Source organism: Odocoileus virginianus, chromosome 20 (assembly GCF_023699985.2).
Source record: "Odocoileus virginianus isolate 20LAN1187 ecotype Illinois chromosome 20, Ovbor_1.2, whole genome shotgun sequence".
In the NCBI taxonomy this organism is placed as follows: Eukaryota; Metazoa; Chordata; class Mammalia; order Artiodactyla; family Cervidae; genus Odocoileus; species Odocoileus virginianus.
Genome location: NC_069693.1, coordinates 50,817,288 through 50,842,623, shown reverse-complemented (window position 1 = coordinate 50,842,623; position 25,336 = coordinate 50,817,288). Strand labels below are relative to the sequence as shown.

The 25,336-nt window shown below is 43.4% G+C and overlaps 1 long non-coding RNA gene across 1 annotated transcript; it reads left to right on the top strand.

Annotated features, from left to right (window-relative positions):
- The first annotated feature begins 989 nt into the window (after positions 1 to 989).
- LOC110123983 (uncharacterized) lies at positions 990 to 21,565 on the top strand. The gene is made up of 3 exons (XR_002309642.2): positions 990 to 1,125; positions 21,076 to 21,108; positions 21,449 to 21,565. It is a non-coding gene; the product is annotated as an uncharacterized lncRNA (long non-coding RNA).
- Positions 21,566 to 25,336: the final 3,771 nt, after the last annotated feature.

Below are 25,336 nucleotides of genomic sequence, written 5' to 3'. Positions count from 1 at the left end.
ACATGAAGAGGGAAGAGATTCACAACTTGGGGAATGGCTCAACCACGGGGCTGCTATTCGGGTTCCTTGTATTAATAACTAATTAGGAAGTGTCTTAACACTGGAAAGGAAAGGGTATCACAAATATGAGTAGGAGACAGTTTGGGTAGGGAGGCAGAGTCCATATTTGTAGTCCCAAGGGATTTCCACCCCCGACTTTTGAAGCACTTGACCGTAGAACTGCTGACAGTGAGTGTGAAGCATCGTGGTAAAATGATAGAGGCTTCCAAAGAAGGGAGGTTGGTTTTCAATGGTTGATGTTTGAAAGGGATATCTCCCTAAGACATCTTAATTCACAAGTGTTCTGGAGTATTTAATATTCTCTCACCCCATCAAATGCCTTAAGAATAACTAAAAATGCTGAATATATTCAATTAAAAATGAATATCAGTGGTTTTGTAAACCTAGGTCTAAGGCCATTTCTGGGCTTCCCTGGTAGCTTAGCTGGTAAAGAATCCATCTGCAATTCAGGAGATCCAGCTTTGATTCCTGGGTTGGGAAGTTCTCCCAGAGAAGGGATAGGCTACCCACTCCAGTATCCTTGGGTTTTCCTGGTAGCTCAGATGGTAAAGAATCTGCCTGCAATGTGGGAGACCTGGGTTTGATCCCTGGGTTGGGAAGGTCCCCTGGAGAAGAGCATGGCAACCCACTCCAGTATTCTGGCCTGAAGAATCCCATGGACAGAGGAGCCTGGTGGGCTACAGTCCAAGGGGTCACAAATAGTTGGACATGACTGAGTGTACTAAGCACAGTACAAGGTCATTTCTAAATTAGTTAAAATAAATTCCTCTCAAATTACGAATATACCTAGTGTCGCATACCTCTTACTTTGTCCTCTCATAATAGTGTTATGTATTCACCATAGTAATAAACTAATTTATTTGCTCATTTGTGTCAGGTGTTGTGCTGAGCTATTTACATGCATGGTCTCACTTTGTCCTCACAGCAATCTCAAGTCACTGGCACCATCACTACTATTTTATAGATGGGAAAATGGGAGCTCAGAAAAATCAAAGCTTGTACCCAAGTCTGCCTGATGACTTCCCATGCTCCTAATCCCCTCTCATTGGCTGCCTCTTGAAAAAGGTGAGTTGTAACATGGTGAAATAGAAGTGGGATTCCAAGTAAAAAAAAATCAGCAGCACAAGTAGAAGATCGGGAAACCCTGACTTGCCAGCAATTGATGTGAATAAATACCTTAGAGCTTTTGTTGACCACAAGTTCAACAGGAGTTAACAGAGCCAGGCTGTCGCCAAGAGCACAGAAGGAAGGCTCGATTCTTTTGTAGGAGGTGTGTGGTTCTGGCCACAGACTGTGCCATTTAGGGAATCTGATTTCATTTACTAGTGATTATCAGATTGATTGAGTAACTGCATCTGTGGCTTTTAAGGTGGCACATTTTAAGAAGGTCATTGACAGTTTGGAGTGTGTCCACTAAAGGAGAATTAGGAGGGTCAAGAGTTTCGTGAAACCATGATATGTGGGAAAGAATTTAGAAATGGAGGATGGGTTATCTTCTACCAAGAAGACTTAGAGGTTATATGGATAACTTTTTTCAGCTCCTTGAAGGGATTCCATGTGTAAGATGACACAATCTCATTTAATACTGAGCCAGAAGTCATGGGTCATATTTATATGATGTTAGGCCAGTGGTTGCAATCTGGGTTGTGAATTGCTCTGAGATATGGTGAGTTCTGTGACCCTGAAGGAATGTGGGCAGAGGAGACTTAGAGAGGGCTGCGGCCCTGAGGAGGTCCTTTTCCCCATGTTGTCTTCCAAAAATGATGATTTCATTACTTATGACCAGAGTGTTTACTGTGGTTTTCTGTGTGCTCAGCCATTATGATATAATATAGTTGAGAAAGGGGTAGTCCTGCTCATGCAATAATGCACAAAAGTAGTATTTTAAAGGGAGAATGTTCATTGCTTACTCCTGTTGGAAACTCCCCTGGTTTCTCTCTGGCCCTCGGCTCATCCCACACTATTGCAGGGTGAGAGAGAAGAGACTCACCTGCTGTACAACCTAAGAATAATAAACTTGACATTCTGGGCTCAGGACCACCACCCACTCTTCTCTACTGGGAGTCAGCTGTGTACAGAGAGCAAAATCCCTCCATTCTTTCCTATTTATAAACACCCTCTCATGTCCTCATGTTGGGGGACTGAGTTCGGTGTTGCCATTACTATGTGAATAAGTCTTTAAATGTGAGGTTTAGGATTAAGACTATGGTTTGCTTTCACCTTCAGTGGCATCTTCTAGTTTAGGCTTGTCTGGGATAGAGGGTCTATGGGAGCTCCCATCTGCCAGTCTCTTGTCTCATGTCTCAATTTTATTTTTTTTTTTGGAACTCAGGGAAGGAAGAGTAATTGGATGTTTATTCTCTGTGAGTCTCAAGTCTTACTCACACTATCTCCTCTGAGCATGCCAGCTATATATCTGTTATTACCATCCCCAGTTTATAGATGAGAAAGCTGAGGCTTGATCAAGTCAGGAAGTGAGAAAGCCAATTTTAGCCCATGTCTGCTTGAACTCAAAATCAAGGCTCTCTGTTGGTGTTCAGTGAAGAGAAAGGTTTTGAGCTAAAGTGAAGGTCGACAGTCACAGAAGGGAATGACTTTCGGGGAAACTGAGGGAGTGAGGATTATTCTGGGTCTTCGGTGGTCAGAGCGATTAATGGAGGAAGACAAAGGAGTGTGTATGTTCCAAGGATGTAAGAAAGAGGCTCTATTCCCTCCCAAGAGGCACAGCTGCGGGAATAATGCCATTAATGGCACTATCAACTTTATCTTCACCATTGTCTTCGTTGTGAAAACCACCATTTCTTTACTAAAGATTGCTTTACTTACATCTGTTATCTCATATAGTTTTAACTGCTTTACTGAGTTATAATTGACATGTGAACAATTTGATAAATTATGACATATGAATATACCCATTAAACCATTATCACAAATAGCATATCCATCACTCCCAGTAAGTTTCCTTTGGCCCCTTTCTAATCCTTCCCTAAGTCTCTTGTCCCCGACCCCTAGTTCTGTCTCCACACAACCATCCATATGCTTTCTGTCACCAAATTTGACTTTTCTAGTGTGTGCTAAGTCACTTCATTCGGGTCTGACACTTTGCAACCCCACGGACTGTAGCCCACCAGGCTCCTCTGTCCATGGGATTTCCCAGGCAAGAATACTGGAGTGGGTTGCCATTTCCTTCTCCAATTGTGATGTATATCAAGAGTTCATTCCTTTCTGTTGCTGAGTAGTATTCCATTGTATGAATATAGCACAATTTGTTTATCCATTCACATGTTGGTGGCTGTTTGGATTGCTTCTATCATTTGACTATTACATGAAACTGTTTTGAACATCGGTGTACAAGTCTTCATGTGCACAAATGCTTACATTCCATAGCCCACATTTAATCCTTACCACCAATGAATGGCATAGTACTACTGCAATCCCAAGTTTATAGATGAGGGAGCTGAAGTCTGCCAAGATCAACTACACTGCCTGAGGCCAGTGGCTAGTTTGAGGCTAGATCTGTCTGACAACCTCTTGCTCAAAGTTCCCATTCAATTCTGCATCCCCATGCTGAGTGGAATGCCTTCACTGGGAGAAATAAAGATGTTTATTTTTTTTCCACTATGAGAATATATTTCTCAGCCTATCGCTACTCCCTGTCATGGTTATCCAGATTGGCTGCTGCACCCAGACTCTCAGAGGGCAAGATGAGCATTCCTGCTGAGTTTTTTAGTTTACCCATCAACAAGAGATAAGAAAATGCTATGAGGGCCAGGACATTTTCCTGCCAAGAATATGAGATTACATCTTAATTTACGGAGTACCTTTTGGGCCCTGAAAATGAGAGTTAAAAAAAGAAAAGCAGATAGAAGAAGCAGAGTGACAAACATCCTTGGGCATATTCACAATCCAAGAGCTGAGAATCTTGTGGGTAAAATTAATCCATAAAGAGAGCTCAGCTGCAGAATCAAACGTTTAGGAGGTTCCATGGCTGCTGATCTCCTGGCGTTCCAGTCAAGCCCTTTGAGGAAGCCTCGCCCACATTTCTCTACATGAACCTGGTCTGGGCCTTTGTCCTGTGCCCTTTCCTCATTCTGATTCTCCAACTGATTGCTTCATTCACGTGCTGAGCAGTTACTCTGCAAGGCCAGTGTGAGAGAGAAGGTTGGATGCCATTCCCATACAGAGGGACTTACAGGTTGGGAGGGGAAGATCTGGGCTTCCCTGGTGGCTCAGAGTTAAGAATCCACCTGCAATGCAGGAGACGCAGGAGGCTCGGGTTCGATTCTTGGGTCGGGAAGATCCCCTGGAGGAGTTCGTGGCAACCCACTCCAGTATTCTTGCCTGAAGAATCCCATGGACAGAGGAGCCTGGTGGGCTACAGTCCACAGGATCACAAAGGGGCAGACCTGACTGAAGTGACTGAGCACACACGCTTGCCGGGAACGACTTACAGGAACCAGACACTTTGCAAGACAGTGTAAGAGCTGTTCCTGACAGAGGAGGACCTGAAGTACACTATGGGAACACTAAGCGGAGAGAAACTGAAGGAACCAGGGAGGGCTTCCCAGAGGAGGTGCCATTTAATTATCTAATGTTTTTCTTTTGTTTATACATTTTGAAATGCACATGCTTCTTATGATAAGTGATACAACTGCTGGTGTGCTGGTAAATGTTTGAAAATTAGATTTCTGAAAAAATCAGTATGTATATACATAAAACAAGCATGCATGCATTGCTGTTGTTCAGTCACTCAGCTGTGTCTGTGTGACCCCATGGACTGCAGCACACCAGGCTTTCCTGTCCTTCACTATCTCCTGGAGATTATACAGTGAAAGTGACAAGTAGATTCAAGGGATTAGATCTGATAGATAGAGTGCCTGAAGAACTATGGATGAGTTTGCACAAGTTCATGTCCAAGTTTCAGTCCCCTCCATCTTCAATGTGCTGCAGTCCATGGGGTCACAAAGAGTCAGATTTGACTGAGTGACTGAACTGAACTGATGTCCATTGAGTCAGTGATGCTATCTAAACATCTCATCCTCTGCCACCTTCTTCTCCTTTTGCCTTCAGTCTTTCCCAGCATCAGGGTCTTTTCCAATGAGTGGGCTCTTCATATCAGGTAGCCAAAGTATTAGAGCTTCAGCTTCAGCATCAGTCCTTCCAATGAATATTCAGGGTTGACTTCCGTTAGGACTGACTGGTTTGATCTCCTTGCAGTCCAAGGGATTCCCAAGAGTCTTTTCCAGCACCACAGTTCAAAACTATCAATTCCTTGGCTCTCAGCCTTCTTTACGGTTTAGCTCTCACATCCATATATGACCACTGGAAAAGCCATAGCTTTGAGTATACATACATACATATGTACAATTACTTATGTGTTACTGATATATGGAATGTATAGCATAACAATTTACAAATAACAAGAAAATATACAATACTCTTTACTGTAAATTTCAGGTGTATGGCCAATTGATTTTTCACAGAGTGCTTTTACTGATTTTTGTCAAACTTATATCTTTAGCCAGCCTATGGATGTAGTTAACAAACAAATATATTTCTACATGACTGCTGATTAATATTTTCATTTATGTTAACAAAGAAATAAGGTGATGTTATCAGTTCAGTTTAGTTCAGTCGCTCAGTCATGTCTGACTCTTTGCAACCCCATGGACTGCAGCACGCCAGGCTTCCCTGTCCATCACCAACTCCCAGAGCTTACTCAGACTCATGTCCACTGAGTCGGTGACGCCATCCAACCATCTCATCTTCTATCGTCACCTTCTCCTCCCACCTTCAATCTTTCCCAGCATCAGGGTCTTTTCTAATGAGTCATTTCTTTGCATCAGGTGGCCAAAGTATTGGAGTTTCAGCTTCAGCATCAGTCCTTCCAATGAATATTCAGGACTGATTTCCTTTAGAATAGACTGGTTGGATATAGTGTTATACAAGAGCAAAAGTGAAACAATGAAAACATGTCAGAACTTCACTTGTTCATCAATAACGTCAGATACATATTTGCTAAATCAGGTAACGATTTTTGATAACTTGAAAACTATTTTCTCAATATTTTGTGCTATTCACAACAACTACAGATACACTCACTTTTGTTTCCAAATTGGTGGCCTGAACATATGCCAAGGTCCTAGTCCAGGCTGAGACCCCTTGTCTTGGCCAGGGAGGTTCTTTTTTCACTTGGATTTGCACAGCCAATAACAAAACTGATGTTGAGACCAAGACAGCCCAAATTTCATTCAATTGCCAAATGGAGAAGCAGGAACAGTTCACAGATCAACTTTTCAGTTCAGTTTCAGCTGAGTCACCATGTATATAGGACAGTGAAGGTAAAAGGGAGGAAATTGGAAAGAGAGGGAGGAATATTCATGAGTTAACTGAGAACAGGGGTGTGGTTTGGACCTGGAACTGAGGAAGCACTTCTTTTCAGTCCTTGCACTGGCTTTTTCACGCACCCCACTATTCTTGCTGGGAAATCCCAGGGACAGAGCTAGCCTGTATAGGTTATAGTCCATGGGGTTGCAGAAAGAGTCAGACACGGCTGAGCGACTGAACAACAACAGTACATATATATATATATATATATATATATGATTTGTTTTAAAATGTTTTGTTTATTAAAACATGATATTCTATTATTCATACTTACATGTATCTTGTATTCTACAGTAGTTCAAATCTCAACAATTGCTCTAAATCTTATTTTTCATTTATTTGGCTGCATGATATAATATTTAATGGTATGATTTTACTATAAAGTGAAAGTCACTCAGTCGTGTCCAACTCTTGCAACCCCATGGACTATACTGTCCATGGAATTCTCTATGCCAGAATACTGGAGTGGGTAGCCTATTCCTTCTCCAGGGGATCTTCCTGACCCAGGAATTGAACTGGGTTCTCCTGCATTGTGGGAGGATTCTTTGCCAACCAAGCTACCAGGGATGATTTTACTATAATTTAATATATTGCTACTGATGAACACTTACTGTTTTCAGTATTTTTGTTCTCTTTGAGTAATGCTATAATAATGTCCTTAAACATAAATCTTTAGATACTGAAGCTTTTATTTTTATAAAATAATAGGAGGTATGGAATTTCTGAGTTGAAGGATATGTGTATTTTTAATATTAATAGATATATCCATACGACTTTCAGAAATACTTCACATTTGCATCAGTAATAACTGAGGGAATTTTTCCATCAACCCCACCGGTGATAAATCTTAACTCTCCTTTTAATTTTTGCCTGGGGCAGGAATATAGAGAAATAACTCATTGGTATTTTAATTTGTCATTCTCTGACTACCAGTGAGTTTGAATATCTTTTCATATGTTTATTGGCAATTTGGCTTTGCTCTTCTCTGAACTGCCCATTCATATGCTTTGTTTATCTTTTCTGTGGAATCGTTTCTCTTTGTCGATTTGTAAGAGCTCTTTATACAGCATAGATATTAACCAGTTATTTGTCATCTGAATTGCAAATATTTTCCCAAGTCTTTGGTTTTTCTGTTAACTTTCAATTTGTTACTTTTAGCTACTTTTAGATAGTTTGCTGTTTATAGTTATACAGTATATAGTTTGTAGTTTATGGTTTACATAGAATAAACGTAAATGTTTTGTTTTCCTTTTAAAACATAGGGTTTCTCATTTGGGTGTGAAGGTCTTCCACATTTACACTATGAACAGATACACATTTTCTTGTGTGTGTGTGTTGTAAAACATTTATATCTAGACCTTTAAAAAAATCTATGTAAATCTGTCTTTTTTCTGGTATGAGGTAATAGTCCAACTCTACATTCTTTTAATTCAGCAGCCATTTGTGCATGGCCATTTGCTAAATAAGTCATTCTTCTTTCATTGACTGGAGATATGGCTTTTGCCATGTTTTAAAATCTTAACGTTTACTGGGATCTACTTTTGGATCCTCTCTTCTTTCCCACCGATTAACTTTTCTATTCTTATGCTAATATATATTGATTTTTTTTAGAGTGATTTGGTGTCTGGTAAGGCAAATACCTCATCTTCAGTTTTATATACATACATATAAATTTTAGTGCTCTCAAGCATTTTTTTCATCTATATGAACTGAAGATTATTTTAATTTTAAGGAAAAGGAAAGAAAAGTGCTATTCATGTTTTAATAGGAACATCATTAAGTTTTATATATTTATATGTATAATATTGACACTTTTATGATAGTAGATCTCCCTAATGAAGAATCTAGTTTCTCTTTCCATTTGTTCAGAACCTTTTTTATGTCATCCAATAAGATTTTATAGTTTTACTCATATAAGTCCTATGGCTTTCTTGTTAATTATTTCCTCTCTTATAAATTATTTTTTTTTTTTAGTATTTCCATTTTTAGGTTCTTATTGCTAGCATATAAAGAATCTATTTCCCCCTCAAATTCTTCTTAAATTCTTGATCTTATTAAATACTCTTGTAATTTTAGAATTTTTAAAAATAGCTTATGTAGGTATTATAGATATAATATCAAATCATCATTCAAAGAAAGAGTTTTACCACTTCTTTCCTAGCTTTAGGCCCATTATTTAGTATTCTTATCTTATTGCATTGGTTAGAACCACTTAGACCATGCCGACCAATTTATTAGTGATGGTGGGCTTCTCTATCCACTGTCTAGTTTTATGGAAATTTTTTCTTATTTTAAAATTTGTTAGTAACTTCTGTTAAAAAGTATTTGTCATATTTAAATGTTTCCTCTTGATTCTTACTTTAGAGTATATATTATAAATGGCTGCAAGAGTTTATCAAATGTCTTTCAGCCTATGTTGTCATAGAGTTTTCTCCTTTACTGTTGATGGAATGACCTATGGGAATAGATTTTCTTATATTACAGATTGAATCTCTAAGGATGAAGAAGAGTCCCGTTGGAGACAATAAAAGCATATTAGACATAGGGGAAAAACTGTTAATTAAGGGAAAACAAGGAAGTTATGGTTAAAGCTATTCATAAAAGAAAGCTCTCCAGGATCTGAAAAGGCAAGTGATCTGCCATGAAGTGAAGTGAAGTGAAGTGACTCAGTTGTGTCTGACTCTTTGTGACCCCATGGACTGTAGCCTACCAGGATCCTCAGTCCATGGGATTTTTCAGGCAAGAATACTGGAGTGGGTTAACATTTCCTTCTCCAAGGAATCTTCCCAACCCAGGGATCGAATCTGGGTCTCCTGCTTTGTAGGCAGATGCTTTACCATCTGAGCTATCAGGGAAGCTCCGTACAAAGTGGGTAAATAACGACACTCAGGCTATGGAGGTCGAAGTTCCTGAAATTCAAGATGGCTGTTGGATTTGTGGCCATGGGGGTGTTTTCTGTTGGAGGCAGGATAGGATGCTGTATGTCCAGTAACTGGATAAAAGCTCATGGATAATGGAGAAGCAGGAAATACTTCAATGACAAGTCTGAACAAAATATCCAGATTTCTAGTTACAAAAATGCAAGCCCATGGGGAGGAAAAGTGAACAATTCTTTGGGCACTAAGGATGGAAAAATGTACCTACTGCTTAGTTTTAGAAAGATATAATCTGAGATATAATCAGATAAAAGACTGAAGTTGTTTCTTATAGATGAACTTTTTGTTTTGTTGTTTATTTTTTTGGTGGGGGCATGCAATGCAGTGTATGGATCTTTGTTCCCCAACAAGGGATCCAACCCATGACCCTGCAGTGGAATCACAGAGTCCTCGCCACTGGACCATGAAGGAATTCACAGAACCTTTTAAAGGATGTGATTTTTATGGGCAGATACTACATTTTAACTATTTTTAGGGCTCAGCACCCAGAAGGTGCTGAGTAGGTGCTTGATGGAGGCAGATGAGTCCAACTTGGGCAGTAGGAAGAATAAAATGAACTATAAAGAGAAAACCACTAATCACCAAGCATTAGAGCTTTAAGAACTTTTGAAAATGAATTCATTCATTTATTTATCACAAAGAAGGCAGAGGGAGAGTCAAGGAGAAGGGCTGGGTAGACAAGTCTCCATGTGACTGAGACCTTCCAGCTGAGGTTGAAGGTGGGGAGGGAGAGTGGGCAAAGGCCTAAAATGAGAGCCCCACGTGTGTCCAAGGATTTGAAAGAAGCACGGTGTGGCTGTGGGGGGAGAGGGGGAAGGAGGCAGAGTGAAGTGAGAGGGCTGGGGGTGTCTTCAGAGGCCTTGGGGGGGGGTTGTCTTTATTTTGAGTGAGGCGACAGCCACTGAGGTTTTTGAGCTGAGGGGTGATGACGCTGGCATCATGATGCTGCATCTCTGGTTTTCTCATCAGGGTGAAGGTGTTTGGGGACCAGGGTCAAGAAAGACATCACTGCAAACATCTAACTTCCACTTTCCTCCATTCTTAAATGCACTTGAACTCCATCTTCTAGGATTTTCAGGAGCTCGAGAGAGAGAGAGAGCAAGTTCATAGATAAAAATGGGTACAGATTCAGGGTGCAGTGGTGGGGGCTGGCCCCTCCCCTCCTGGCATGTACTCCCCTCGGGCTCCCAGTGCCTGCACACCTGGGGCAGGTTGATAATGCTCTTGATTATCTTTGTTCTCCCAGCCTCCTCTGAATTTTGTTGAGCTTTCTATTTGCATACTTTCCCTGAGCTTTTTATGATTATCTCCCCATCTTTATAGTTTGCCCCATTATTTAAATGAGCGTGAGGTAGATGCAAAACTGCCAGCTGGATGCGCATGCTGCTTCAGTGCTCCAGGAAGGCGGCGTGGGAGCGAGTGGAGCCCCGCGCCTGCCGTCTGCCATCCAGGGTCCATGTAGGGACCCGTGTCCCTGCATACCTCCTGCTGCCCCCGTGTGAGCCCCACCGTCCCGTGTCTTCAAGTTCATGGATGCATGGGGACTTTAACTGGAAGGCTAAACAAGACCACAACTGTCCGCATGACCTCTGACTGGCAACTGATTTTTACCTGTACTGATTTTTTTTTTCCATTGGCTTGAAAAGATTCAGTGAAATATCTGGGTTTCATTCTCCTCTCTCAGTTCCAAATTTGGCGTGCTAGGAGTTGTTTGTTGTTTAAACACACACAGTTAATGCATTCATCAAATGCCTGGGGTGGTACTGGGTACTTTGTTGCTGTGTTCAGTCCTCGAAACAGCTCTGGGGGTAGGAATTATTGTCTTATGTACCAGAAAAAAAGAAAATCAGATGCAAGGAGGCAAAGAGAATTGCCGTGGCCAAGATTTACAAAGAAGAAAGTGGAGAAGGTAGGGTTCAGAATGTGGTCCAGCCTCTTCTTGTACTTGGGGTCTGTTCTGTATTCCTCTTTTTGGGGTGTGGGTAGAGGAGGCTGAAGACTCTTGAGAGTTCCTTGGACAGCAAGGAGATCAAACCAGTCCATCCTAAAGGAAATCAGTCCTGAATATTCATTGGAAGGACTGGTGCTGAAGCTGAAGTTCCAATACTCTGGCCATCTGATGTGAAGAGCTGACTTATTGAAAAAGACCCCTGATGCTGGGAAAGATTGAAGGCAGGAGAAGAAGGGGACAACAGAGGATGAGGTTAGATGGCATCACTGCCTAACTGGGAAAAGTCCGAGAGTTGGTGATGGACAGGGAAGCCTGGTGTGCTCCAGTCCATGGGGCTGCAAAGAGATGGACACGACTGTGTGACTGAATTGAACAGAGGAGGCTGGGCCCTGACTTTCCCAGCTTGGTCAGCAAGGACAGTGAGGAGGCCAGAGGACTGAGGGGCTTGCCCACTTGTCCACCACTGCCATCTCTGCCTTGAAAACGATGTGGGTAATAGCTTTATAAAGTTTCTGCAGACAGGCAAAAACAGTGTTATACTGAATGACAGAATCAGGATCACAAAGATCCCAGTAGACCAGAATGAGCAGTTGAATCTAGTGCAGTGATATCTAATCTATTTAGTAAATGTAAGATTTTGCCCTGGGGTGAAAATAACCAGCAAAATATAGGTGCAAGAAAATCCTGGCCTAGCTGGATGGATATCCAAGAAAAAATTACTGAACACCTATTCTTTGCCTGACATTAGGGTTATAACAGTAAACAAATCAGGTACAATCCTTGTCTCAGGAGGCTGATAATTCTTGTGGGCTGAGAGAAGCAAAACTAAGTCAATAAAATAGTAAGTCAGCAGTGTCGATGCATGTTGGGATCCAGTGGGGACAGATATATCAGGTGATGTAAGGGTGACAAACAGAAGAGGACCATGTAGTTAGTCTTGGGGACTTTGTAATCGTGAAGTACCTGCTAGTGACTTCCAAACCTAGGTCTTCAAAAGGGGTCTAGGGTGCTCAGAAGTGTGCCTGGTAGTCAGGGAGGGAGTGTTCATTCTTTCATTTAATCCATACTTGTGGTGTGCTACATGGAGGTGTTTTCCTAAGTATTGGGGTAGACGCTCTCTTAGGGCAGGAGGCGCTCTCTGGGGACATAATAGGGGAGCAGAGACCTGAACGAAGACGTGGAACAAACCTGCAAATATATGGAGAATGGTGTCTTGGCAGCAAGTGCAAAGGCCCCGGGGCGTGAAATGAGTTAGGAATGTCGTAGGTCCAGGACCAAGCCCTTGTCACTGAAGTGAAGTTAGCCAGACAAAGAAAGCTGGGGAATGAGTCTGGGGAGCAGACTTGGTGGATCCTGTGAGTCCAGTGGACATGGGAGGAAGTTTGGATTTTTTTCATGGGAGAGGGGGCAGGGCAGCGTCATGGTCCCTTGCAGCTATAAAAGACACTCTGCTGCCAGGTGGCGCAGAGGCTCTAGGGGCGAGGACATTGGCTGCAAGGAGGGAGTGGAGGGGGCTTGGATGAGGCCGTGGATTAACAGCAGCTGTTCTGAAGTCCCACCCCGTGCCTCACATGGCCCAGGCGAGGCCTCACTGGCACAGAAGCTGCTGAATCAGGCTTCCTGAGGCCGCTGGGGTTAAATGCCACTTCAAGAGCAGCGCATCTTGGTCAAGGGAGATTTCAGGCTCTTGGCCAGAGTGATGTGTTATCTCAGCCCCGATAGTGCTGATTATTTATAGCATCGCTTGCCTCACACGTAGTTTTGCAATTAGACATACTCAAAACAGGCTTCTCTCCTGATGTTCAAGTCTGCCTGTTTTCTGCCTAGCTGCCCATCCCTTCTGTTCTCCCACTGGTATCACAGGGCTCCCTACCCCCTGAGAATGAAGATGTGTGCTGACAGATTCCTAATCAATACTTGAGTGTGTCCAGGAGTCCCCAGAGGGTGTTCCACACAGGCCCACTTGCAATCTCACTCCTCTCTGCCCAGAGCTGGCCAGCCTTGCAACATCCTTGCTTCATGCTGAGGTCCTGTTTTCTTCTGCTGGAAAACAGAGATCTACCCTGGAAACTATGTCTGTCCCATGGTGAAGGGCCAGGACTTCCTGTTTTTTTTGCACAGCTCCCTTACGTATCTGGAGACCAACAGCCCTCTTGTATACCAGTTCTAAGAAATGATGCCTGAGTTTCAGAGGGCTGCTCTGTCTTCATGTCAAATTTCCACTTAGCTTTGTCTGAAATCTCCCAGCTCAGTATTTCTGTCTGGACTCTCATTTGGAGTTGAACTCAGGCTATTCAGTATTGTTGATCATGTTTTTATAGGTCCCTAACTAGACTACAAACACCTGGAGGACAGGATCAGTGTCTTATCCATCTTAGTATTCCCCAGAGAGTTTAGTGCGGTGACTTATCTGTGGTGGGTGTTCCGTGAGTGTTGCTGATTGACTGGCTGCTCTGCCAGCCCCAGGAGGTGAAGGGCTTCTGGGAGAGTCTCTGCAGGGACCAAGTATTTGTCTCTCAGCCTATTCAGTTGTAACAATAGATCAAGGCAAGACTTCAATTATCCTTCTCTTTCATTCCCAAACTCTCTGCTTTGTTCATTCTATTGAAAATGCTTTGTGACAGAGAGCAAGACTCTGAGAGAGACAGAATGCTTCCAGAGCCTTAAGAAAGCTGTGTAGCAAGAAGGACATATTTCAATGTAGTTATTTTCCACCAAGGCTAATATTGTGCTCCAATACTTCAGGGTCTAGTGAGCTCATCAACAATGTTTGCCTTTAATTTTACCATTTGTACCCAGTCATATGTTACTTGTTATGTTTCTGTCTAGTCCCATTTTATCAAAGGCATCTTAGGGCTTTCATTGTCTCTGAAAAGTTGCTGTAAGATGGACGAGCATGGATATCCATCACGTTTAACTATCTCCTTCATCACTCTTCCGTCGTCTGTTAAAGGACAAATTGTTCATATGCTCATTAAAAACTGGAACTTTTGTGATTGAATGGAGGAAGGAAATTGCATATTGGGTTGGGGTGTGGGGAACTCTCTGCCTGATTTTGCCCTGGGAGGGCCCTTGGCCTTTACCTTAAAGGTGGGGAGGCCTCTTGCTTGCAGGAGAGAAGAGCCTGCATTATCTCAGAAAGGAATCCATACAGCTTTCTGAGAGATCCTCAACTCTGCGATGAGTGTTAGAATCATCAGGGGATAGACGCTGGCCTCCCACCTGCTCTGGTCAATTAAATAAAAATCTGTTCTTTGGAGCTTGAAAACTGGTGTTGACACAGTTTTAAAAACCCTCCAGGTGAGTCTGATGTGCAGCCAGAGGGGAAAGCGACTGACCTAGACCCATGATTCTGGGGCACTTCCATACCCATTGGACACTTGGCAACGTCTGGAGTATCTTTGACTGACATTCTGATCACTGGGAACTGCTGCTGGCATCTAGGGAATTGAGGCCAGCGATGCTACTAAAGGTTCTGCAATGCACAGAGCAGCCCCCACAGTTAGGAGCAATCCAGTGCAGATTGTCAACAGTGCTGAGGCTGACACACCCTTCCCTAGAGTGTTAGAAAAGCGAACACACGCACATACACTCAGTTATTTGAGTATAGAAATGTTTGCAGTTATAATACATTGGGGTTCTGTTTGTAAATACATTGGGGCTCCCAAAGCAGTTCTATACACTTCACTGGATGTGATCTTCACTATGACCCTATAAAGGAAATATCAACATCTTGATGTTACAGCCAGGAAACTGAGGCTGAGGACAGTGAATGACGTCCCCAAGACCACACCACTTTCAATCCCTCTGTTACGACTGTTTCCCAGCTGAAAGGCCAAACGTGTGCAGTCATCTTCCTTGCCCCGTGCCCTTCGCAAGGCAAACTACAACTAATCTGTCCTCGATCCCACTGAGCCCAGTGCAGCTTCAGAACCCTTCTCAACACTGCACTCCAGGCAGTCCAACTGGTCGGGGTCGGCGAGGGAGATGAAGCTTGTTTGTCACGTATCTTCTCTAACCCAAGCACGGTACCTCTCCTTGAATTAGGCTGATTTGTTGAAAGAGACACGAAGGAGAGCACTTGAGAGTAGGAGGGTCTTTGAATGTCTGCAGGTGTTCAGACAATCTGTTTGAAAATTGCAGTGTTAGCAGCAGACGCTTCTGCCTGAGCCCATGAGGAAGCGATCGTCTCCCTAACCCTTATATTCCTTTATAACTTTATTAGTGCGTTTCACTCTCACCGTATGCTGCTAATTGATACACAAAGGAAGCACACGCAGTTGTATTTGTCATTTGGTATAAACGAAATATTTTGCCTTCTTCTTGAGCTTGCTAGGATCTCCCTCTCAAGGCTTAAACATGATCTAATCAGGAGGATGTGTTGAACTGTATGATTCACGAAGTGGGCAGGGCAGGAGTTGGTGTGCACTCGATTTGCAAAGTGAAGAAGCTGGAAACCCCTGCCTGTGCCCTGGGCAGGGTGAATTGTGGCATGCACAATGAAATGCTTAATGTCGGTAGGCGAGCTACAGTGGGGGGTGCGGGGCGCAGACAGAGGAAGAAAAGCAAGCAGTTAGAGACCAACTGCTCCATCTCCCAGGTAGCCAGGTGATGGAGAAGATGCAGGCAGCCCAGGGGATCATTTAGCACCATCCTTTGGAGACAGAAGAGCAAAACAGGGCACCGAGCAGCTGCTCGCTGGGGCGTGTGCCACCAGTCTCCAAAAGCTGTATGAGTCTTTTCAGAATCAACAGAGCTCCTGGCCTCTGGTCTGTCTGTGCCACCCCCGGGTTTTCATGGCATCAGTCTCCAGCATCAAGCATGAGCTCATCTTATAATTCAGGTGAGGAGACGGGTTTGACCTGACCAGTCTCCTTTTGTGTCTTTGGCTTTGACCGTGGGGCTGCCAAGTGCTCTCGGGTGTGCGGCCTCACCGGCGCCCTGCGGCTGTGTGTTTCCATCACATTGGGGAGGAGGAGGGCCGCTCCCCTGGTGGGTACGCAGCCACGGAGCAGAGGCAGATCTCGGTAACAGGACAGCTCATGGCCTCTGCACCTTCACCAGGAGCCTGGCAACAGACTTCCCCTGAGTGGTGCCTGCTGCTGCCCTGGGGTTCTGGTGCCCACCCTGCTGTCCCTTGGAGTCAGCTGGGGAGCCAGACTCTGTAGAAGTTTCACTCTTGCTCTTCTGGGCTAGAGTCTCCTAAGGGCAGGAACTTTTCTCTGTTTGGCTTATAACTCCAGCCTCAGATTCTCTAACAGTGCCTGCTATTGTTCAGTGGCTAAGTTGTGTCTGACTCTTTGCGACCCCGTGGACTGCAGTGCACCAGGCTTCCCTGTCCTTCACTATCTCCCAGAGTTGGCTCAAGTTCATGTCCATTGAGTTGGTGATGCTGTCTAACCATCTCATCCTCTGCCACCCTCTTCTCCTTTTGACTTCAATTTTTCCCAGCATCAGGGTCTTTTCCAATGAGTGGTCTCTTTGCATCAGGTGGCCAAAGTATTGGAGCTTCAGCTTCAGCATCAGTCCTTCCAATGAATATTCAGGGTTGATTTCCTTTAGGATTGAGTGATTTGATCTTGCAGTCCAAGGTACTCTCGAGTCTTCTCCAGCACCACAATTCAAAAGCATCAATTCCTCAGCATTCAGCCTTCTTTATGGTCCAACTCTCACATCTGTACATGACTACTGGAAAAACCATATCTTTGACTACATGGACCTTTGTCAGCAAAGTGATGCCTCTGCTTTTTAATGTGCTGTCAATATTTGTCATAGCTTTCCTTCCAGGGAACAAGTATCTTTTAACTTCATGGCTGTAGTCCTTGTCTGCACTGATTTGATCAGTGCCTGACACTTAATGAATGACATTTCACCTGCTATGTGTCAGACCTTGCTATGGCCTTTCAGAGACATCCTCCCCTCCCATGGTTCTGTAGTCTCTCTATGGTGTGACTGTTCTCATTTTTATGGATGAGAAGACTGAGGCTGAGATGATTGATCTGCAGAACTTTACACAGCTCCTAAGTGACAGAGCTGAAGGTTGTACTAAGTCAAGCTCACAGCAAAACCCAATCTCTTCTGATTCTGGTGCGTCTACTCTTAAGAGGACTGGATGAGGGAGTATAAATGAGCTTGTGCACCTTCCTCCATTATGGTAGACCAATCATTTTAGCAAAGTAAGTAGTTCGAAACATGCAAAAATCCTCATGATTTGCTATTCTTGAATATAGCATTTCTAAAACGGTGGAACAGGAATCCTTTGGGTGTCTCATCAGATATCTAAAAAAATAGGATTTTAAGCAATAAAGACTGTGGGAGTCACCACCTTTTGAGACCCTCTTCCAGGGGATCACTACTTCATATTAGTTTAACAAAGGTCCTGAGCAATCCTGAATTAAAGAACTCTCTGCTCAATACTGGATTTGTAAAATCTGTTTGTCTTCAGAACTCCTTTTTTTCCCAGAGACAACCTACCAGTAGCTCCCAAGACACTGGTGGCCCATTTATGACAATATCATGATCTGGAGACAGCCTGGCATGTGCTAGTATGTCAGGCTAGTGAAAACAGAAAGCTTAACAAAACGTGAGCATGCTCATGTTGGCAAGCAGATGCTCCAGTGACAAATCTAACCTTGATTGATAAGTTGGAATTGATTCAACAGTCTTAAAAACAGGGCTAAAAAAGTCTTAGAAACTAAACTAATATGGAATTTTCACTGAAGACATGCAGAATGTTGAGAATCCTAATTCATTTCAAGCTAGGTAATATTAGCCTCCATTTCACAGAAAGAATCATTTGTTCCACAGTGATTTACTGAGTGCTATCAGGTGCCAGCCTCCGCTGGGCATTGAGAAGACAAGATTACATGAGATAGGCCTGGTACTGGTCATCACAGGATTGGCAGGTTTGAGTTTTTTCCCTTAGGTGGTTCTCAGTGGTGGTGAGAAAAGAGCTGCTTTCATGTCTCTATTCATATTCAATTCACATCTCTGCCTTTTCTTCAACCAGCCGTGATTTTTTATGCATTCATTTATTTGTCCGAGAAATCTTCATTGAGCGCCTACTATATGGAAGGCACAGATATAGCAGTGAATGGTAGAGATCAAAGTCCCCCCGACCCCATCCCAGGAAGGTGTTTCCTAGTGGAGCTTATATTTGGATTATTCTATATTTACTTAAAAGGTTGTCATCACCCTGAGATCATACTTGGCATCTCCTTAAATGGAAACCCAGGACCTTATTACTTGTTCAGGGTCTTAGATCTCCTCTACTGATCCAAACCTTCCTGGTGTGACATCCTCTTATGTCCTCAAGACCCACTGATCCCCTTCACTTTACTCTCTATTTCCTGGTCCTTCAGGCTTAACTGTACCTTCCTACTCGTCTGATTCATTTCTACAGCCCTCAAATCCTTATGGCTAGGCACTGAGCTCCAGACACTGTACAGGACAGTCTTAGTTCTTGTATTAGTCAGGGTCCTTGAGAGGAACAGAGCCATTAGGATATGTATGGACATCCATGAAAATATCTATGGTGAGGGATCGATTCATGCGATTACGGAGGCAGAGAAGTCCCACAATCTGCCACTTGTAAGCTGGACTCCCGGGAAAGCCAGTGGTATAGTTCTGGTTCAAACCCAAAGGCCCAAGAGCCAGGAGAGCCAATGTCCAATGGCAGATGATGATGAATGTTTGGACTCAAGAAGGGAGAGTATATTTGTCCTTCCTCTGACTTTTTGTTCTGGTTGGGCCCTCAGTCAATTGGATGATTCCCCCTGCATTGGTGAGGGAAGATCTTCTTTCAGTCTGCAGATTCAAACACTAATGTCTTCTGAAAACACCCTCACAGACACACCCAGGAATAATGTTTTATCAGCAACTTAGTTCAGTTGAGGTGACACATAAATTGAACCATCTCAGTTCTCAAGGGGCACAGAGCGTGGTGAGGGTGAGAGAAACATGAATGATCCGATGGATGGGTGATGGAAGTGAGCGGGCACAGAGGCAGCCTGGGCTTCTGAGAGGAGGTCACAGTGAAGCTGAAGGTTGGGTAGGATGTGCTGTGGAAGGACAGGGGGCAGCTTGAGAGGGAAGAGGAAGACTTTGCAGGCTGAAGGAGCAGGAAGCACAGATGCTGGAAGAGGAGGTAGGAATGGAAGAGGAGGCCAGGCATGATCAGGGCTTCACTCCTTTCAGTCTTTCTATGATGTGCTGGCTGCTACCTTCTGCCCAGCACTGAGCTGAGCTCAACTTCAGGATGGAAAGGAAAAAAAAAAAAAGTGACTATCAAAGACTGTTCCTCCTAGTCAAATGAAGAAGACAGGCACAGACCTAGACTTTGTGATGAGTGGTGTGAAACACACGAACGTTACTTGATGGAGGAAGAAAGCAGTCAACTGGGGCCTGCTTAGGGCAGAGTGGATCTTAGAGCTGAGGCCTGAAGGCTGCGAAGGAGCAGACGGGGGAGCAGGTGGACAGGCGATTCAGAGGGAGCAACAAGTGGGAGGGTGTTGAGTGGGGAGGGGCTGAGGACGCTGATCAAGGCACTGGAGAAGGCGCCCGAGTGACAGCACTGGGGGGCAGAGAGGAGGGGCAGGCAGGGGCGGTCGTGCTGTGGGTTCTGGCCTCTGGGAGGAGCGTGGATGCGGCCATGGGGGAGGCAGAGGGATGCTGGAGGGGTCCGATCACATCTGCGGCCTCAGAGGACAGTAGACTGTCCAGTGCGCGGTCTGCCCTGTGCTCAGCGCTGAGCTCAGTTGCTCGGCAAGTCCCAGCCTTCGTGGTCCTGGGGGCTGTGACCCTCCAGGCTCCTCTGTCCACAGAATTTTCAAGGTGAGAATACTGGAGTGGGTTGCCGCTGAAGATCCAAGGGGTCTTCCCGGCCCAGGGACGAAACCTGCATCTCCTGCTTTGGTAGATGGATTCCTTACCACGGAGCCCACCTGGAAGTTGCTATTGAAGAATTGCTAATGACTGTTTGGGTGTGATAATGGTGAGGTGGTTAAACAAAAAGCCCTTATTAGTTAGAAGTTCATACAGAACTATTTGCGGGTGAAATGATGTGGACTTTGCTTTAACATATTGTAGCAAAATAAGTAGGGGAAGAGATAAAGTAAGGTTGGAAAAATGATAACTGTCAAAGTTGGGTAAAGGTATATAATGAGTTCATAAACCCATTCTTATGTTTCAGGTGTTTGAAATTTCCCTTAATAAAGTTATTTTAAGTTGAAAAATAATCATATGTGGCATGTACTCAATAAATGGAAAGTTGTTGATAATACTAGTTGCTTTTTATTGAACATCTACTGCATGGCAGTTTTTGAATTAATGACTTTACATTAGCTCAGGGATCTCCGTGATTTTTAAATTGTACACCCCACCAACAAAAATGATGTTAAGCATATATCATCAATATAATTACAGTTTATTAGTTACTTATACACTGTCAGATGGTGCTTTTTGAGTACCTTATAAAACGTACACAAAATAAGAAATTCTGAATGAACGAAACTAACTTCAAATAAATAATATCTGATGTCTTGCTAACTGTGGTGGCCTTGATCTATTACTAGTTAAAATCTCTAAGCACAAGTTAAACATAGAGAAAGAAGTTGTCATTAATAGTAATTGTTGTAAATCCATATTACAAATCATTTTATGATAATTTCCTTTGAATGGGTGAGGGGCAGTGTTCTGTCCTCTCAGATTAAATTATTATTTTCTTTACATGTCATGGTGCAGCCCAAGAGGAAACCTTAACAAGATAGAAGGAAGGTAAGTTCTGTCATTTTTTTGGGTGCTCACTTATACTTACCTTCTTAGCATGTTTTAAAATAGATTCTTACAGCAGGATATTTTTTTTAAAGTCACACTTCCATTTTATAAGTCTGCTTAGAAACTGGTTATTACAATCCCTAAATCCATTTACCTGAGCATACATAAATTGCCACACCAGGCAATTTGCTCAAAGCAAATGAATAGATGTGGGTGTGTGAGCAGCTAATCTGTATTGTAAAAGAAAGAAAAGAGCTGACACACAGATAAAATATGGGTGTCAAGTGTCTATACATACATTAAATATAAGTAAAGTTTAATTTTCTTTTTTATTTTGAAGTTAAGTAAACTAGAGATCAAAACTCTGATATTCTTCCTGCATCCCACCTGAGAGTATGCACACTCCGCTTTGGAGATCTCTGCACTCGTGTGGTCCTCACCATAACCCGGTAAGGCAGACGTTATTATACTCAACTTGGCAGATGAGGGGATAGCCCAGCAGGTCAAATGGTTTGCCTGATGGACCTAGCTGTTTAGAAGCAGAGCAGGATTGTAACCCAGGGATGCTGGATTCAAAGTTCCTTACTTCCTAATAATAGTGCCAGCTGCTGGCCTTAGCATTGACCAGGGTCCAGGCAGTGAGGTGGGCACCATAATCCTGGAGTTACTGAGGACAGAGGGTCAGCAGAGTAACCTCCTGTGATCAGGCCAGTCTGTGTGACTCTAGAGTCTACTGGTCTGTTTATGAGTCCTAGTTCACCACCATGCAGCTCGGGCAAATGACTTTTTCTCCCCAAGTCTCAGCTCCTCACCTTAAAATGGGCCAGTAGACCCCACCCTCCTCTCCACAGAGTTTTTAAAAGATCTGGATGAGATAGTGGATGAAAATGTGGATGCTGCCTTTAATTTGTATTGTTCTATGTAGTTGAGGTGATGGATAGAGTCGACTTAAATGAAAGAGAGCCACAGAGCCAGAACCAAATATCAATATATTGGAATGACTGAGTGAATGATTGAACGAGCTGCCCCAGTGGTTCCCACATCTCCTTAAACACAATACGACTGGAATCTGGTCTTGCATTTTACCCTCAGTAAATCTGCCCAGGACCTCCTATTCTCCTGGGCAGGGGCATGGTGATTTCACTTGCCATGTTTGAATCTCATCTAACCTGATCTGCAGAGGCTGGAGCCCAACCTTTCTCCTCCTGCCACCAGGAATAAAAATCAGGCTCCTCCATTCTTGTTCCTGAGTCAAGAAACCCAGAAACAAAAAGGCTAGCATGGACATTGTTTCCAAATTTATGTGACAAGATCACAAATAATGTCTTGCATTCCAAGAGCAGAGATAGGCCTGGAATTTCTGTAAAAGTTTCCCAACTCACAACATATTTTAATGCCATATTTGAGCTCTTTAGCAGAATTGCTATCTCTAGACACCAGAGCATAGCAGCAAAAAAAAAAAAAAAAAAAAAAAATTGGATCTACTTTTACTATCCAAGTATGCTGCAAAATAAAAAGGGGAAACATTTTCAGGTGGCTCATATGAAGGAAGGGTCAACTGTCCAGCTAACCCGAGGTAACAACAATGCCTAAGGTGGAAATAAGAGAAGGCTATAATTTACTGAATGTTCATGGCATGCCTCACATTGTGTGAAAAGTTTCCATCTATTATCTCATTGAAATCCTTATAACAGCCTTAAGAGGTTGTTATTGGCATCACTCAGAATCCTAAAAGAAAACAGTTCATCAAATTAAGATCATTTGAAGAGGGTTTATTTGAAAGGGGTCTATTTACAAAGATGTGGCTAGGTACAAAAGAGCCTCAGAAGGAAGTGTGGTACCCTGGGGCCAGTATCCGCAGACCTGTTATCCATCCTTAGGTCAAAGAAATGAACACAGGCAGCAGTTGCCAGATCTCAGAAGGAGAAAAGCCTGCTTTGAGTGCAGTCAGGGCCTGTGGGGAGAGGCACAGCCAACACAAGGCGACCTCTTTGAGTTGGAGCAAAGGGAATGACTAGCAGGACTTCATACTCCTCTCCTGATTCCTGCTACGGATCCCTACTGGCCAGAAGCCAGAGGGGCAGAGAACCTGTTGGTATAGCCCAGGGTTTCTCAAACCTCTGCCCTATTGATATTTGGGGTCGGATAATTCTTTGTTGTGAGGAAATACTCCTACACACTGCAGGGTGTTTAACAGCATCCCTGGCCTCTACCCACTAGATGTTAATAGCAGTTTCCTCAGCTGTGACACTCCAGAATGTCTCCTATCTCCAGACGTCCCTTGAGGGGACAAAATTGTCCCAACTGAGAACCACTGGTCTAGATCAGTTAGGTCGGTCTCCTGCATAGATTGGTGCACATTTATAGAGAGTGGATCTGAAGAAAATATCCAAGAGAATTTTCGTGAGCCTTAATTCACAGCCAAGGAAGCTGTGGCTTGAGCAAATTAACTTTCTGAAGCACACACAGACTGTGAGTGCAGAAGCCAGTCTGCAAACCTAGGTCTGTGTGATCTCAATACCATAACTTAAAAATCACCCAGTGATCGAACCCACATCTCCTGCATTGGCAGGCGGGTTCTTTACCACTGAGCCGCCTAGGAAGCCCGTACACATCCAAGCCACACAAACAACTGTAAAACTGCAACTGTGATAACTGGTACAAGGAGAGATTCAGGGGCTATAAAAGTGTAGTGTGGTGGGTTTCACCTTGGTTAGGGAGGTGAGAGAAAGCAGCTCCAGGGTCCAAGGGTCACACCAGTCCCCCCGATCTTGTTATTATCTAGCTCTTGGCATCCTCTTTCCTACTCTGCCTTTCCTCAGTGTTCTCCCTGCCTTCCACCCCCCTTACTGCTGTCAAGATAAGATAAAGTCTGAGTACTCAAGAAACCCACACTTGCTAAAAAGTGGGATATTGCAAGCAAAATTTGTTACAGTAGGAACATAAGTGTGAACTAACAATTTAAAAATAATATAAGTCTGCCATTGCTAAAAATTGCTCACCAGGGGCAGTAACTGATACACCTTTGTCCAAGCACCAAGAGGTTAAGTGACCTCTCCAAGGTTACACAGCTCCTGGCGGGGCGGGGGCGGGACTCCACCTTTGAATCCAGGTCATTTGGCTCCTGCGTCTGTGCTTTTGTCACAAAACATGCCATTTCCCAAAGAAGCAAATATTTTTATATTCTTTGATCAAATATTTGTCTGTATATGAGATAGAAATCTGTACTTGCTTCTATTAGTGCAATTAAGAAAGAATAAACTAGACAAGCATGCATAAGTCAAGTAATTCCAAAAATAACAAAGTATATTATGTTCAAAGCGTAGGCAAGACAAATCAGTACTGATGGCCATGCATAATGGCCAGATAGAAGGAGGGTTCAAGTCAGTGTTCCAAAATGATTAATTAGCCCAATGTCCTTGAGAGTTGTGCTAAGTACACAGACCCAATTGCTCATCTCCTAGGAGATGAAACCTCTAGAAAGCTGTAGAAATTACAATAAAACAGAAACTTGTGCCTTTTTAATAATGCTAACAGAGAAGATCAGTAAATTACAGTGACAGCATAAGAGGCAAAAGAGGTGTGTTGTCGTTGTTTAGTCGCTAAGTTTATGTCCAACTCTTTCGTGACCCCATGGACTATAGCCCACCAGGCTCCTCTGTCCATGGGATTTCCCAGGCAAGAATACTGGAGTGGGTTGCTATTTCCTTCTCCAGGGAATCTTCCTGACCCAGGGATCGAACTCGTCCCCTGCATTGGCAGGTGAGTTCTTTACTGCTGAGCCAGCAGGGAAGCCGGGCAAAGAGGTGTAACACTAGCCAAACATGACATTCAGCATACACAGTTTGTGAGGCTATCCCTAAATTGCCAAAAAGTAAAGTCCGTGTGAAAGGGTGAGTCCAGAAAGTTCTATCTTGAGGATATAGTGAATGGGCTTTACTCAATCTTATGACCAGGCTTGTGTTGCTTTAGGTGATCTTTAACTTCACGTGACCTGAGAAGTTCTCCTTTTACTTTGGGAACAGCATAATGAATACAACCAGGAAAGCTGTCCAAATGTTACAGTGAAAACCCTAGAAGAAATAAAAGCTGCATGGAAATACCCTGAGAATGTTATAGGTACAAGGACAGATACAATGAAGCAATGAATGGAATGCTTGGTGCTGCTGTTTGAGAACAGGCTTTGGTACATTTGTAAGCATTCTGTGTCTGTGTATCTCACCTGATC